Source organism: Balaenoptera physalus (assembly GCF_965194825.1).
Source record: "Balaenoptera physalus genome assembly, chromosome: 11".
NCBI classification, from domain to species: domain Eukaryota; kingdom Metazoa; phylum Chordata; class Mammalia; order Artiodactyla; family Balaenopteridae; genus Balaenoptera; species Balaenoptera physalus.
The window spans coordinates 104,869,423-104,883,163 of NC_138896.1; the positions used below are offsets into that span (position 1 = coordinate 104,869,423).

Here is a 13,741-nt window from a genome sequence, read left to right on the forward strand (position 1 = left end):
CCAGGACCCCAAATGAGCATGACTGGACCAGACTGGAAGGCCTCTGCCCACTTCCCTGGTCCTCACTTGGACCTGAACTCTTCCCACCCCAATAGTGAGAAGAGACCCGGCCGTCACATGCTGCGCCAAGGCCAAGCTGACCCAAGCTGGTTACCTCAGGCCTCCTGAGGGCAGGGCAGTGGGCCAACCACATGGAAGAAAGAGCTAGTCTTGAAATTTGTTGGTTTGGTAGGAGTTGTCCAAGCACAAATGCAAATAGATACATAGTGTACCCGTATGGGTTGGGATGAAATGGGCCAGGCCCCAAATCTGGGGTCTTTATGGGGTCTTTTATGAAAGACACTTGTGTTTTCTAGAGGAGAGAGAGAATGATGTATTGTTAAGGGTGATGTGGTGCAGTTAGGGAATCTGGAACCTGAAGGCAAGCAGACCTATGTTCAAATCGCAACCTTGGCGATTTCTAGTTGTATGCATTTGGACAAGTGTTCTCATTTCTCCAAGCCTCCATGTATCAACTCTAAAATAGGAATGATAAGTCCTACCTGCTTGTTACAAGGATTAGAGATGACATAGGTACTTGTGAAATGGTGGCTGTCATGTTGGGGCTCCTGGTCTGTACCAGGCTGTATGCCAGATGCTTGCCTACTCTTCATCTCAGTGTTCTGCAAATTTCACAACCTTGGCCTTCCTCGTACACTAACCGCACTATTGTTTACTTACTTTCTAAGTCAATTCACTTTTTTTGCCAGTATATAACATTTTTTATTTTAGAAAATTAGGTGACAAACATTTTGTACTCATAAGCTGCATGATGGAATTCTCCAGTAATATATTTTTTAATTTTGTTGAAGTATAGTTGATTTACAATGTTGTGTTAATTTCTGCTGTACAGCAAAGTGACTCAGTTATACATATATGCATTCTTTTTCATATTCTTTTCCATTATGGTGTATCACAGGATATTGAATGTAGTTCCCGGTGCTATAACAGTAAGAGCTTGCTGTTCATCCTCAACTCACTTTTTAATTTAAGCCTCATCCTGAGCAATAGTAGCCATGAAATTATGGGCTTGATGTGCTTTTTTTTTCTCATATGCCTTAAAATATATACATAACCATTAAAACAATAATTTTCTTTGTGTGAGACAAAAAAGAAAAGAATCACTGTGCCTTCCAACATTTATCTGCACAGCACACTTTGGGACACCCCAGATGTCCATGTGTAATCCTCAAGATGTCCTGTCAAGAGAAGTACCCCCTGTTTGAGATAAAGAAATGGATTTCCCGATTAACCAGACATCAACTTGGTAGCTTTCAGAGGTCAGTTTGACATTTCTTCAAGACATTTTCTTCTTAAGAGGATCTTTCAGATCCTAAATCTCCTTGCCTGTCACCAAAAAGAGCAAAACACTGTAGCGAGTGGTTCCTGGACCCTGCAGATTCCTGCAAGGTGGTTGTTCTTTTTGAAAAGATTCACATTCATCTCCATCCCCTGTAAATCAAACCCACACCTCCAGTGTGAGGGGAAACCATAAACAGCTTTGAACGGAGCTGGCTGGACAGGCCTGGAGGTGACCTTCGAAGCTGGGGACATATTTAGGCATATCTGCCATGTGGTCCCTCGACAACCTGCCCCACACCCTCCCACTCCTGGGTTGGCTGGAAATCCTGTCCACCTCAGTGCAGTGGGTGGGAATGACCTCTTGTGTCTCTGCCGGAGCTCAGGAATCTGCATGTATTCTTCAGAACCTAGTGACTTTACCGTGGCATTGCCTCAAATTATGGGGTGTCTGGAGACTAATCCTGGGGCGCTGCTACAGCGTGTGTGGTGCTCTCGCACTTTTGAAATCCTCAGTGCAAGTGTGCTGCTGAGTTCGCTAGGACTCTCTGGGTGGCAAGGAACAGAAACCGCCTCAATCAAGGAACTCCTCATGAGGATACAGAGGCATCCCAAGGAAATCAGGGCAGGGTGGCAGAGGAGCCTCAGGAAGGGCTGGAACCATGAGCCGAAATGCAGCAGAAGCCCCCTCTCCTTCCCTGCAAGCCCCTCTCTCTCCCAGTTACTTCCTGGGTGTCTGATTCACTCCTGTGTGTCTGAACAGACGGACTGTCCTGCTTCCAGCATCCATGGGGCAGAAAGTGGCCATCCATAGCTTTAGAGTCTTGTGCCACCCAGAGAGAGACTGAAATGCTGTCTCCGTCAGGCCTGATCCCTCCCGTACTCCCAGGGAAGGAACTACACCCTCTGGCCCCTCCAGCCCATCCTCCTCCCTACAGCCAGAGTGATGTTTTCAAAATGCAAATCTGATTATATTCTTCCTTCCCAGTAAGACACTTCAGGGGCCCCTCGCACTCTTAGGATGAACGCGAAACTCTTCATGGAGTCCTGCGTGACTCTCCAGCCTCATCCTTCACTCCCTCTGCCCAGCCTCACTGGGATCCCCTCGATCCTCAGCCAGGCCTTTGCTGTGCTGTTCTCTCCTCTCCCTGCCTCCAGCCTCCCCGACCAGGTCATGCTCCCTATTACAGACACTCATGACCTTTGTCACAGATGCACGTTTACATTTCACAGATGCACGTATTATGAGTCTTTGATTTTTACGTGTCTACCCCCATTCAGCTGCTCACTCCTCCGAGATGGAGGCACGTCTGTTTACTCCCCTAGTGTGCAGGCAGTGCACCTCAGAAACAGCAGCGCTGATGCTTCAGCTGAATCGCCTCATCTCCCCGAGCCTTTCAGAGTATCTGAACTTCAGACCCGTGTAGTGCGTTTGAGATGCTGCCCTTTTGGAAACTGCATATGATGCTGGCATAGGGAATTATATTCCAAATCACAAGGAGCCATTCAGCTACTCAAAGTGTGGTCCACGGACCAGCGGCATCGGCATCACTGGGGAGCTGGTTAAAAATGCAGAATCTCAGGCTCGACCCCATCCCTACTCATTGGGAATCTGTATTTTCACAAGTAGTGATTTATGTGCAATTAAAGTTTGAGAAGCACTGGGTTAGGACACACTTTTATACGTTCCTATAACCTCTCTTGATTTCTTTCCATTTCTCACTGCTTCTTTAGTGTTGGGCTTCTCTTGTACACTGTGAGCTTCCTGAAGGCTGGGACCCTGGAAGACCTCAGGGCCAGGTACATGGTCTGGCGTATATAGGCAAAGATATTTTTCCCTAAAATTATCCCCCAGGAAAGGTCCACACAAGGCCTTTCATATTATAGGATGCTCTATAAATTATTTTGTTTTGAACAAAAAGTATTGTCTGGGAAAGGCACATTATCTGAAAATGACCTCAGTGCTAGTTTGGATGTTTCTAGCGGTCACGCAATGGTTGCCATAAAAAATAGGTAAAGAAATGCGACCCGATTTAGTTGTCATTTCTGTTCCGTGTGACTTCACAGCTGTAACTGCTGTGTATCGCTGTACGCGTGCCCTTTGAAGATCATCTTTAGAAGTGTGTGCTTATGCTGTGGGGTCACAACCTGCATCCACAGAATTAATTTAGAAAAACAAGACTGCTCACTGAAGGCTGCCCTCCTATCTGCACAGTCTCTAACACCACAGCGTTAGCTCTTAGGGACAGAGCTAGGAGGACCACGTTTGGAGGTTGTGACTGGGAAGCCCTTGCTCTGCCTTTACAAACTGGTGATTGCAGGCGAGTTTTCAAATTCAGCCTTCGTTCTGTGCCTGGAAAATGGGGATGCTGCTCTCTGAGTCCTCTTGTCTTTCGACATCATTTATTCCAGCGTGTAGCTGAAGCGTCAGTCGTCCAGCTACACCCCAGGACCCTCGGTCACTACCCTCCTTCACTACCTGTAGCCTCTTATGTCTAAAGCACGGGAGCAAAGCTGTAGGTCATAAGAGCTGCAGTTGGTCCTCTGTGCCCTCACGCCTCCTGTTCCTGCACACCCTCCACCTTGCACACCCTCCACCTTGCACGCCCACAGTGCTTGCTCACTGTTCTCTCCACAAAGTCCGCCCCAAACCAGCTTCCATGCCCCACCCTCACTTTCCGATTCCCCACGCTCCAGACATTTCTCTCTCCGATCTCATTCCCGTTTTGTCAGGGCCCTGCTGCCAGAATTTTATTTAATGAAGGAACTGGATGACAAAAGTATATGAATGACTTGAAGGCCCATCTCTTATTATAATAGCAGTTGCCACTCTGTACTGGACACCTGGTTTTGCCTGGCTTCTGGGTTGGATGTGCAGGTGGCTGGCAGTGCTGTTCTCTGGGGTGGAGAAGAGGAAAGTGGGGCTTCCTACCAAGATGGCTGATTGAGCTTTCAAGGGAGATGCCACCCCTGGGCCCACCCCTAATGGGTATGGAGCCCAAGGCAGGAAAGAGTACAAATGGTCTAGGAGTGGCTGCAGTCATGGGTTTTGGGGGCGTGGGGTGGGAATTGAGGTTGTGTGGAGCCAAGTTGTAAGGGGTCTTTCATGTCAAAGACAGAGTTTGTCCCGTGGGACATGACGAGCCAGTGAGGAGTGAAACAGGATGCTGGAATGATCTGATAGCATCTTAGGACAGTCCCTCTCATAACAACATCGAGAAAGGATCAGAAAGGGCAAGACTGGAGGAGGGCAGCCCAGTTAGGAGGGGGTCATAGCATTCCTGCCACCTGAACCAAGGCAGTGACGTGAAATGAAGGGGGATTAACGTGTAAGAACTTTCCAAGGCAGAAGCGGGATGGTGAGGAAAGAGGATGACTGAGGATGACTTCCTGCTTTACAGGTGTGTGGCTGGTATGGTCATAGGTGCCCCAGGAGGAGGCTGGGAAATGCCAGGCGTGAGGTGCCACTCCAAGAGGAGTAGTCCAGGAGGTGTTTGGGTATGTGGGCCTGGGCTTGGCAGATCTGGGCAAGTTTGGGGGTTGAGGCAGGGTTACAGAAGGCTAGAGCTGCTGTCCAGATGAGAGATGATGGTGGCCCGGCCCAGAAGCAGTGGCAAAATGATCTAGAAGAGTGGATAGAATTGAGAAGCATTTAGGAGGTAAAATGGGCAGCACTTAGAGGTGGTTGGGATGTGGAAGATGAGATGGGGGTAAAAATCAAAGTTGACTCCCTGTGTTCCAGATGCCACAGCATCTGAGCGGAGGGCAGTGCAGTCCATGGGATAAGAAGCAGTTTTGGGGGAGAGATGATGGCTTAGTTTGCAATGTCCCCAAAGCAGACCTCGAAGCAAGGATTTGGATGTAAGGAGTTTATTAGGGAGGGGAGTGGGAAAGGAGGATACTGATGAAAAGTGTTAATGCACAGATTACTGCTGTGGGCAACGGAGCCTCAGCCCTCCTGGGGACCTGCTGAGACCCTGTGGGCCACGCCTGAAGCTGGTTGAGCATCACTCCTGGGGGGCTGGTTAACTCTCCAGCACTTGCAGCCTGCTGCGCAGCGGGGGGTGGGGAGAGAACGTCCTCAGGAGGAGAGCCCCTGTCAGAATACACAGCTGTCTCAGAGGAGACCAAGGAGTCTGCTAGGTTTGCGACAGGTGATGAGACAGCTCGGGTGGGTTGAGTCCCAGGCATCTGAGACTTCCAGCTCGAGATGTCCCCAGGCAGATGGTGGTGACACTGTAGTAGCCACCAAGGAGCCCTGGATGCTGTGCCCTGGAAGGATGGGTGTTCATGCTTGTTGAGGGCCCTTGAATATCCATGGTCTGGTCAGACCCGCCATGCACACTCATCTCCCCTCCCTGGGCTGGCTGCAGAGCCCATGTTTCAGCCCTCAGTTCCCTTCCCGAAGAATAGGCCTCGGCTGTTTCTGCACCTCTGCTCTCCCTCCTTCTGTATCGAGAGCACCACTTGTCAACAGTTCCAAGAAATGGGGCTCATTTAGCAAAGAGGAAGCTGGGGGCCTGGGAGAAGATAGGTCCATTCGAGGACAATCTGCAGATCGAAAGACAAGAGTGCCGGGTTGGGGTGGGGAGCGCATGACATTGGCAACGCTAAGTGGGTTTCCAGGAGTCGGAGGAAAGGCTTGTGCAGAGAGGAGCGCGAGTGAATGAGCGAAGGACGAGGAGTTGGTGCCAGGCCCCTGTCCCCGCTGCATCCTCAGCCACAGACCAGGCAGGCTGTTGAATGGGTCTGCATTTCTGTTTCTTTATATTTGCAGTGGGATAACATGCCTAGGCCAGCACAACCTTACAGAAATATACGCGAGCCACAAATGTAATTGTAAATATCTAGTAGCCACATTTTAAAAAGTAAAGAGAAGCAAGTACCATTCATTTCCCTAATATATTTTATCTTCAGTATATCCCAAATATTACCATTTCAGCATGTAATCAACATAAACAACTTTGAATGAGATATTTTTCATGGAGGTGGTTGGAGGGACTCATTCTTCAGACTGTAGTGTGTACTTTACACTTACAGCAGATCTCAGTTCAGACCCACCACATTCAAGAACTCACCAGTCACATGTGGCTGGTGGCGCAAGCCCAGGCTGCCTGCCCTGGAGAGCCACAGCGGGGAGTTCAGCCCCCACCCACCTCTACTGGTCAGATCTTCATTGTAGGGTCCAAGCCTCAGAGTAAGATAATTACAATACTGGAGAATTTACACTGTGGTGTGAGCTTTATAGGCAAGGTCTTATTTGAGCCTCACACCCACCCTGTGAGATATGTACTGTTATCCCTATTCTACAGGTGAAACAGTTCAGGCACTGAAAGTTCCAGCAGCTCGCCTATAGTCCTGTTCCCTATTAGTGGTGACTCCAGGATTCCAGTGCAGATCTCTTTGACTCAGGTCTTGTGTTCATCCATGAAACATACTGCCAGCCCCAGGAGACACACATTCTCATTTACCTCAGGGCGTTTGCACGTGCTTTTCCCTCTGCCTTCAGTGCCCCCGCCCTGCCTGGCTAACTCCCACTTTTCCTTCAGGTCATGGTTTGGACTATGCCTCCTCCAGGAAGCCTTCCCCACATACATCCTCCCTATCTTGGGCAGGGTGAGCCACCTCCCCAGCATCCTTGGTATCCCTGTTCCCCTGCCATAGCACTCATCATGCCATGTTGTAATTGGCTGTTTACCTGTCTGTTCCCCTCCTAGGGAGAGGACTGTGTCTGTCTGGCCCATCACAATCCTCCCAGCATAGCACAGAGCCTGGCACATGGGAGGGACCCAGGCATATTTGTCACATGCTGTTATGGATCCAAGATGCTGCCTGGCTGAAGACATGCACAATTGACCACCACTGTTGGTTCTGTTACAGATGTTCCCCAGATAAGGAACCTTAGAAACAGTCACTGTGGTTGATATGTGTAATAGTCACAATTGGCAGCCATTCCCCTGTTTCCTGGCAAATAGAACCCTCATTTTGTTTGGGTAACTACCCCTCAGGGAATGTGATCCTGTTTTTAGCTCAGCCAATCCTGGGAAATCTACCCCCATTGCTGGTGATTCACTCAGTAGTGGACTTAAGACGTGAGGAAAGTTAGTGGGGCTGGGATCTGGGTGTTTCTAGAAAAGATCTCCTTGATCTTAGGGAAGAAACTCAAAGAGCAGGATGTTGTCATGTCTGGGTGTGACCTCCAGGCCTGGGCAGCCATCTTGTGACCAAGAGGTGATCTGCTCTAAGGACATTCCTGACAGACACGGAGGATGGCAGAGCCAGAAGGTGGAAAAGGAGTCCTTGGTGACGTCCTTGAGGAGCTGAATTAACCAACCCTGGAGCTGCCCTAACTTGGGATTTCTCGTTAGAGGGAGGATACATTTCCTTATTACTACAGCCAAGTGAGTTGGGGTTTTCTATTCCTTTTAGCCTAAATCATCCTAACAATTACACTGTGGTGGAGAGATAGTACAGTCTGAGACCTGGTGGAGAACAGAGCAGGGATGTGGGCTCCAGCTCTGGCATTGATGGCCTGGGACCTCTGTGCAAAGCTCGGATGCCACTTCTGCACAAAGCCTTCCCAGAGGCCCACCAGGAGGTGGGTCCTCCCTCCTCCGGGTTCATCTGTCTGTGTGTCTCCATGACCCCTGCTTGCGTCTTCTCTCCCTGCGGCTCATGGGCTCTCCAAGAGCGGGGCTTGTGCGTTTGTCATTTCTGTATCCCCATGGTTGTACCTTGCACATAGTAGGTGCTTGAAAAATCATTGGGCATTAAGTGGAAGGATGAGTAAATTAATATTAACATTGCTACTTCCTAATTCATAAGAGAGAAGATATTTCCCCTAAGCATTCCGTTTACAGAAGAGTAATCGTTTCCTGGCTCTGAGGCTCAGCTGCTTCATCTGTAAAATGGGAAAGTTGGACTAGATCTTCAGCTCAAAGAGACTCCATGACTTGATAGCATTATACAGTAAATGACTGCTATGTGCCAGGCTGTGCGATACAGGGAATTAGACACATTTTCGTCTGTCGAGATGCTCAGGGTCTAGGGTGGAGGTTCTTTACCTTTAAGGGGGGAACAGACCCCCTTTGGTGGCCTCTTCCCAGAAAACTGCTCCTGCCCTCAAAATTCTGTGGATAGTTGTAGGGGATCCATTCAACTAGAAAAAGGCATGCCGAGGCCCACCCTTGCCTTCCAGCCCTGTCTGAGCTGGAACAGGGGAAACAAAGGAAGAATACGATCCTTCCAGAGAGGCCCTCTGGGCAGAAGGGGAGGCAGCGTCTCCACTTCCAGAGGTGCTGACAGAGGCAAGCCCTGGTGACTCCAGGAGAGGGACTGGAGCTGCCTGGGAATTCAGGGGAAGGCCCTGCTGCTGGTGTAGGAGTTCGACAGGTGCCCAGAGGGAGGAAGGCACACACCCCAAGGTGGGGAAGGCACCGCATATTATGGAATGTGAGTAATTGTGCCCCAGAACAAAGCGGGACAGGAGACTGGAGAGGTGGGCAGGGGAGGTGGTGGAGGGCAGGGAAGGGGCGGAATTCCACATGGGAGAGGAGCCCAGAGGAGGGGGCTGGATACAGGGTGCTTTGGGATGTGCCAAGGGTGGAAAGCAGGGTGGGAAATCTCTACAGATGTTTGTAAGGACCTAACATCAGACGCGGGCTTCCAGAAACCAGACTGAAAAATCAACGCGACCTCAGGCTCTGTCGGTCAAGGGTCGTTGAGAGGGAACTGCCCCACTGAGAGGGAACCACCCGGGGAAGAAAGCTCTCCTTTCCAGGCTTTGTCCTGAGCCCGCTGAGCTGCCCACAGGTAGCTTGCCCAGCTTGGAAAAATAAAAGCAGAAACCTTCTCGCTTTGTGTGGTCACGTGGCGGCTCTTAACACGGGCCCCCCGTACCCAGCTTCCAGGGGCTGTTGTTAACATTTCAGGAAGTTAAAGGAAATCATTTACCTGCTGCCGAGGCCTCCAATTTTGCCGGAATTGCCTCGGCATGGCGTCTCCGCACGGCGCCCTCACACTGGGTCGGTGCTGGGCAGATGGAACAGGATGCCTTTGAGTAATTCAAAGCTGGGAAAGTGGAGTCTCCCTTAATACATTTAGTTTTGTGGTGGATGAAATTATTTCATGCAGGAAAGATTAAAAGAAGCCTTTGTTTGGCAACCAATTAACTAGATCATTTCTAGGGTTCCTTCCAGTTTTTAGCATCCCGACCCTTTGCGGTGTTGGACCCCGGGCTCCCCGCCCACCTCCATCCAGGGCCAGGCTGGTCTTTGAGCTAGTTACACTCCTGCTTCTGCCTCTTCCTTAATCAAACGGAATGGGGAAATGGGGAGGTGGTCTGTCGAGGACCTATTGACCTCGATGTGCCAAAAATCATTTAATCATTTCACTATACCATGGGGGGTGGTGGGATCATGATTCCCATTTGACAGATGCATTCACTGAGGCTCAGTGAGATGTGCACATTCATCCATTAGACAAATATGAATTAAGGACCTGGTATATGATGAGTCCTGAGCTGGAAGCTGGAGATACAACGGAGAACAGAATAAAAGTGTTCTGTACACTCCTGGAGCTTACTGTCTAGGAGGGGAGAGAGGGCCCTGATGAAATCACCCCACAGATAAATGGTGTTAGGAGAAGTTAGTCTGGGCTAGGGAGAGCTTCCTGAAGGAGGTGATGTTTGAGCCAAGATTGGAAGCATGAGTAGGTATTAACCAGGCAGAGGGATGGGCCAGGTGATCCAAGCAGAGGGAACAGCACTTACAGAGCCCTTGAGACAAGAAGGAGCTTAGAGTTCCCCAAGGACTAAGAGGTGTGTGTGGCGAGGGGGTGATGTAAGGTGCCGCTCAGTGAGTCATTGAAGAAGTAGGCAGGGATCAGCTCCAGACAACCTCGTGGGCCTTGAGTGCATAGAGAGGACACAGAGAAAGAGAACCCACTGTGTGCCAGGCTGTCATATGTGTGATCTCATCTGCTCCCCCAAGCCACCCATCCCATTTCCACATGGGAGAATTGAGGCTCAGAGAGGGCAGGTGACTGCGGGTCACGCCGCTAGTCAGAGGCAGAGCCAGCCTTCCCTGATCCACAGCCCGGGCCCTCCTCAGCTCCCCAGCTCAGGCCTGGACCCACCAGCAGCCAGCTCTCCCTCGCAGTACCTCAAGCCTCCTTTTCCAGGTGTGAGATTTCCTGCAGGGAGAGCCCAGCCGGGCTCTGCTCGGCCCCGGCTTTTCGCTTCTGGTCTGTCTCTGTGGCATCCTTGCTTGGAATAAGAGAAAGAAACTTGGTGTCTGGTAATTGTATTCCATTAAGCCTAATTAAGATGCAAATTTGTACAGTTAATGAAGAAGGCAATTTGGAGGCAATTTCACCGGTGACACGGGACTCTTGTCGGTGCCTGTCTGCTTGGTAGGTAGGTCTGAGGATAGGGGAAGTGTATGCGCTACCACCCACCAAGCTGCATCTGGCTGGGCTCCGGGGGTAAATTTTTCCTGCTGGAGCAAGATAACCCACCTCAGGAAGAACACATTGTGCAGAAACTGCTCGGATCACGTGACCCCTGATGTAGGGAGCACAAAGTTCCGGGCTCCTGCCACCTTCCTCCCCTCTGGGCCCCATGACCCCCACCTGCAGGCTCTGCCCTGCCCTGGCCTCTTGATGTGGGCAAGGAGGGGTTGAGGCAGTTCTCTGGAACCAGACCACCTGGGTTCAAATCCCAGCTCTACCACTCATTGGCTGTGTGTCTTTGGGCAAGTTTCTTAACCTCTCTGGGCTTCAGTTTCCTCCTCCATGAAATGAGACACTGATAGCATCACCTGATAAGGCTGCTGTGAAGATGAAATGAGATAGTGCATGGAAAGCACTTGACAAGCACCTGGCCCATGAATGTTGGACGTTTTCATTAGCTCTGCCAGTTCCGCGGATTCCGTATGGGTAGTTCTACCCCCAAACCCTAGGCTAATAGAGTTCTTTTTTGCTGCTGTCAGAGGCCCACTGTCTTAGAGTTAGACTTTTCTTCAGGTCCTGGATGCCCCGTCCTTGTGGTCCATCTGGCTGTAAAGCTGGGGTACACCCAGTACCTGCCCTTTTGCATGGATGGCCACCTGTTGGTTGGCTGTTTTCCCATTTTAGATGTCAGAATTGGCCTGTTAACCTGGACTTAGCCCTCCCACCACCACCTCTATGGTCCCTCTACCTGTGGCCAGATGTATTTATTTATAAATAAATTATTCAACTGACATCATCATTATTAGAGCTGATATTTTTGGAGTGTTCCCTGTGTCGAGCTCTTTACCTTTAATTATGTTATTGCACCATCACCACAATTTACAAGGTGTAGAAACTGAGGCTCAGCGAGTGACTTGCCCAAGGTCACACAGCTGGTATAGGGTAGAACTGGAGCTCAAACCATTTCTGTCTGACTCCTAACCTCATTTGTAAGCCCTCTAGTCAAGCTGCTCTTCAATTCCCAAGTGCCTGCTGTGTGCCAGGCCCTGTGCCCTGCGCCCGAGGCGGAGAGACAGCTGTGTTTATCCTCAAGGAGCACAAAGACTTGAAGGAGGGGACAGACAGTGACAGAGCAGGGTGGAAGTGTGGTGGTGGAGGGAACTCGGGAGTGGCGTGTGCGGGAGCCTGGAGAGGACCTTAGTCTTCCTAGGGAGGAGTCAAGGAAAGAGGGATCTCAGAGGAGAGAACAGTTGGCCTGAGAGTTGAAGAAGAGTGGAAGTCTCTGGAGGTTTGCAGTGGAAAGGGCGTGACTGGAGGAAGGCGCGGCAGGCGCAGTGGCACTGAGGCGTGAGGTACTGGGGTGCGTTGAAGTTTAGGGGCCGGGGATCGCCAGTGGGCAGGGAGCAGCAGTGGGAGGGTGAGGCAGGAAGTGTGGGTAGAGGCCACGTCATGCTGAGCGTCAAAGGCCAGGCTAAGTCAGAACTGACTAGAGGTAGGGAGTGGTGGCCTGGAGTCTGAGCTTCTCCACTTGCCTGCTGTGTGACCTTGGACAAGACCCTTTACCTCTCTGAGCCTTGGTTTCTTCATCTATAAAATGGAGAAGGAATAATCAAAAGGCCTCTCTCCTAGGGTAGTTGTGAGGAGATGCACAAAAACAGAGCACAGTTTCTACGGAGTGAACTGTTAAGCAGCACAAACTGCTTCCTCTTGCTGGCCAGGGTGAGGGGTCGGGGGAGTGCATCAGGAGCCCCTGCATGAGAGCTGGGGGCTATGAAGAAAAATCAAGCAGGCTAAGAGATTAGATATGACAAGAGAGAGGGCTTAGGGAGGAGAATTATTTAGACCAAATGGACAAGGAATGTGGCATCTGAGCAGAGATCTGAACGAGGTGGAGTGCACCATGGGAAGGTTTTAATTAGCAATTTTGCGCCCAAAGCAGGCAGCTAACAGGGCCCTCAAGCCAGCGTTGTCAAGTTATGAGGAAAGGGTGTAGCCAGGCACTAAATGTGGGTTCCTACTCCAGTGAATTACAACTGTAGATGCCCAGCTCTTTTATTTCCAACTGTTACGGGAGTACCTATTGTCAACATGTAAATTTGACAAATTGAGAAATGAAACAGTATTTCATCATCACAAGTAGGCCTTTTCTTGTTATCTTTCATGATCACAGCTGGGTCTGGCACCCTCTCCAGTTATGGCTACATCCAGGGCAGCTGCAAACCGCAGGGCTTGGGCTTTCCCAGGTAGGACCAGAGAGCAAACCCTGGGCAGCTCAAGTTAGGATGATACGTGCAGAGGATTTAGATGAACACTGACAGAGACTAGGATTTCAAGATCCTCTTCTGTTCTCATTTGCCCGGAAGGGTTCACAACCCCACCTGGAGCCTAAGTGTGCTTCTCATGGTCTGAGAAAGGACTGGGGGCCTCTTTGTCCTGTAGGCTTAGATGCAGAAAGGTTGGGCTCTTGGCCAATCTCTGTTGTTTGGGACAGTGTTTCTTAGACCACCGACAACAGAATTATCTGGGACTCCTTATGAAAAATGCAGCTTCCAGGCCTTGTCCCCGACCTCCTGAGTGCAGGTCCCTGGAATCTGCGTTTAACAAGCTCCCCAGTGGTTCTCATGCACTGCAAAGTTGGGGGACGGTGGACGGGTCAGGGCACCCATCAGAAGAATATTTGTAATTGGGACTGTCCTGGGACTGCCAGGGCACGCGCTTGCTGTCCTGCTGGCAGGTGGCACTTCCCAACCAGGTTGGTGGCGGGGTGGGGGGGGGGGAGGGAGGCTGGCCATATCCCACGGTATATATTTTACATGTTTTTGCCTCGGAGAGAACTGCGGCAGGAATAAAGGCAGGAATTTCAGAAGTTGGTGTCTGTCATGCTGTGAGGCAGTGTGTGTGAGAAGGCTCTACCATACTTCGAATGAGAAGAAAAAAAGAACTTGATATATAT

General features: G+C 50.4%; 1 protein-coding gene across 5 annotated transcripts in view; it reads left to right on the forward strand.

Annotated features, from left to right (window-relative positions):
- The window catches only part of HRH1 (histamine receptor H1), an 89,852-nt gene that overhangs the window by 37,649 nt on the left and 38,462 nt on the right, over nucleotides 1–13,741 (forward strand). For 2 of the 5 annotated variants that reach the window (XM_082415751.1, XM_082415750.1), the window contains exon 1: nucleotides 5,457–7,739. The exons of the other annotated variants lie outside the window; for them this stretch is intronic. The gene's annotated coding sequence lies outside the window, so the exon portion shown is untranslated. Of the gene's footprint in view, nucleotides 1–5,456; nucleotides 7,740–13,741 lie in introns of those variants that run through there. 5 annotated transcript variants of the gene reach the window in all.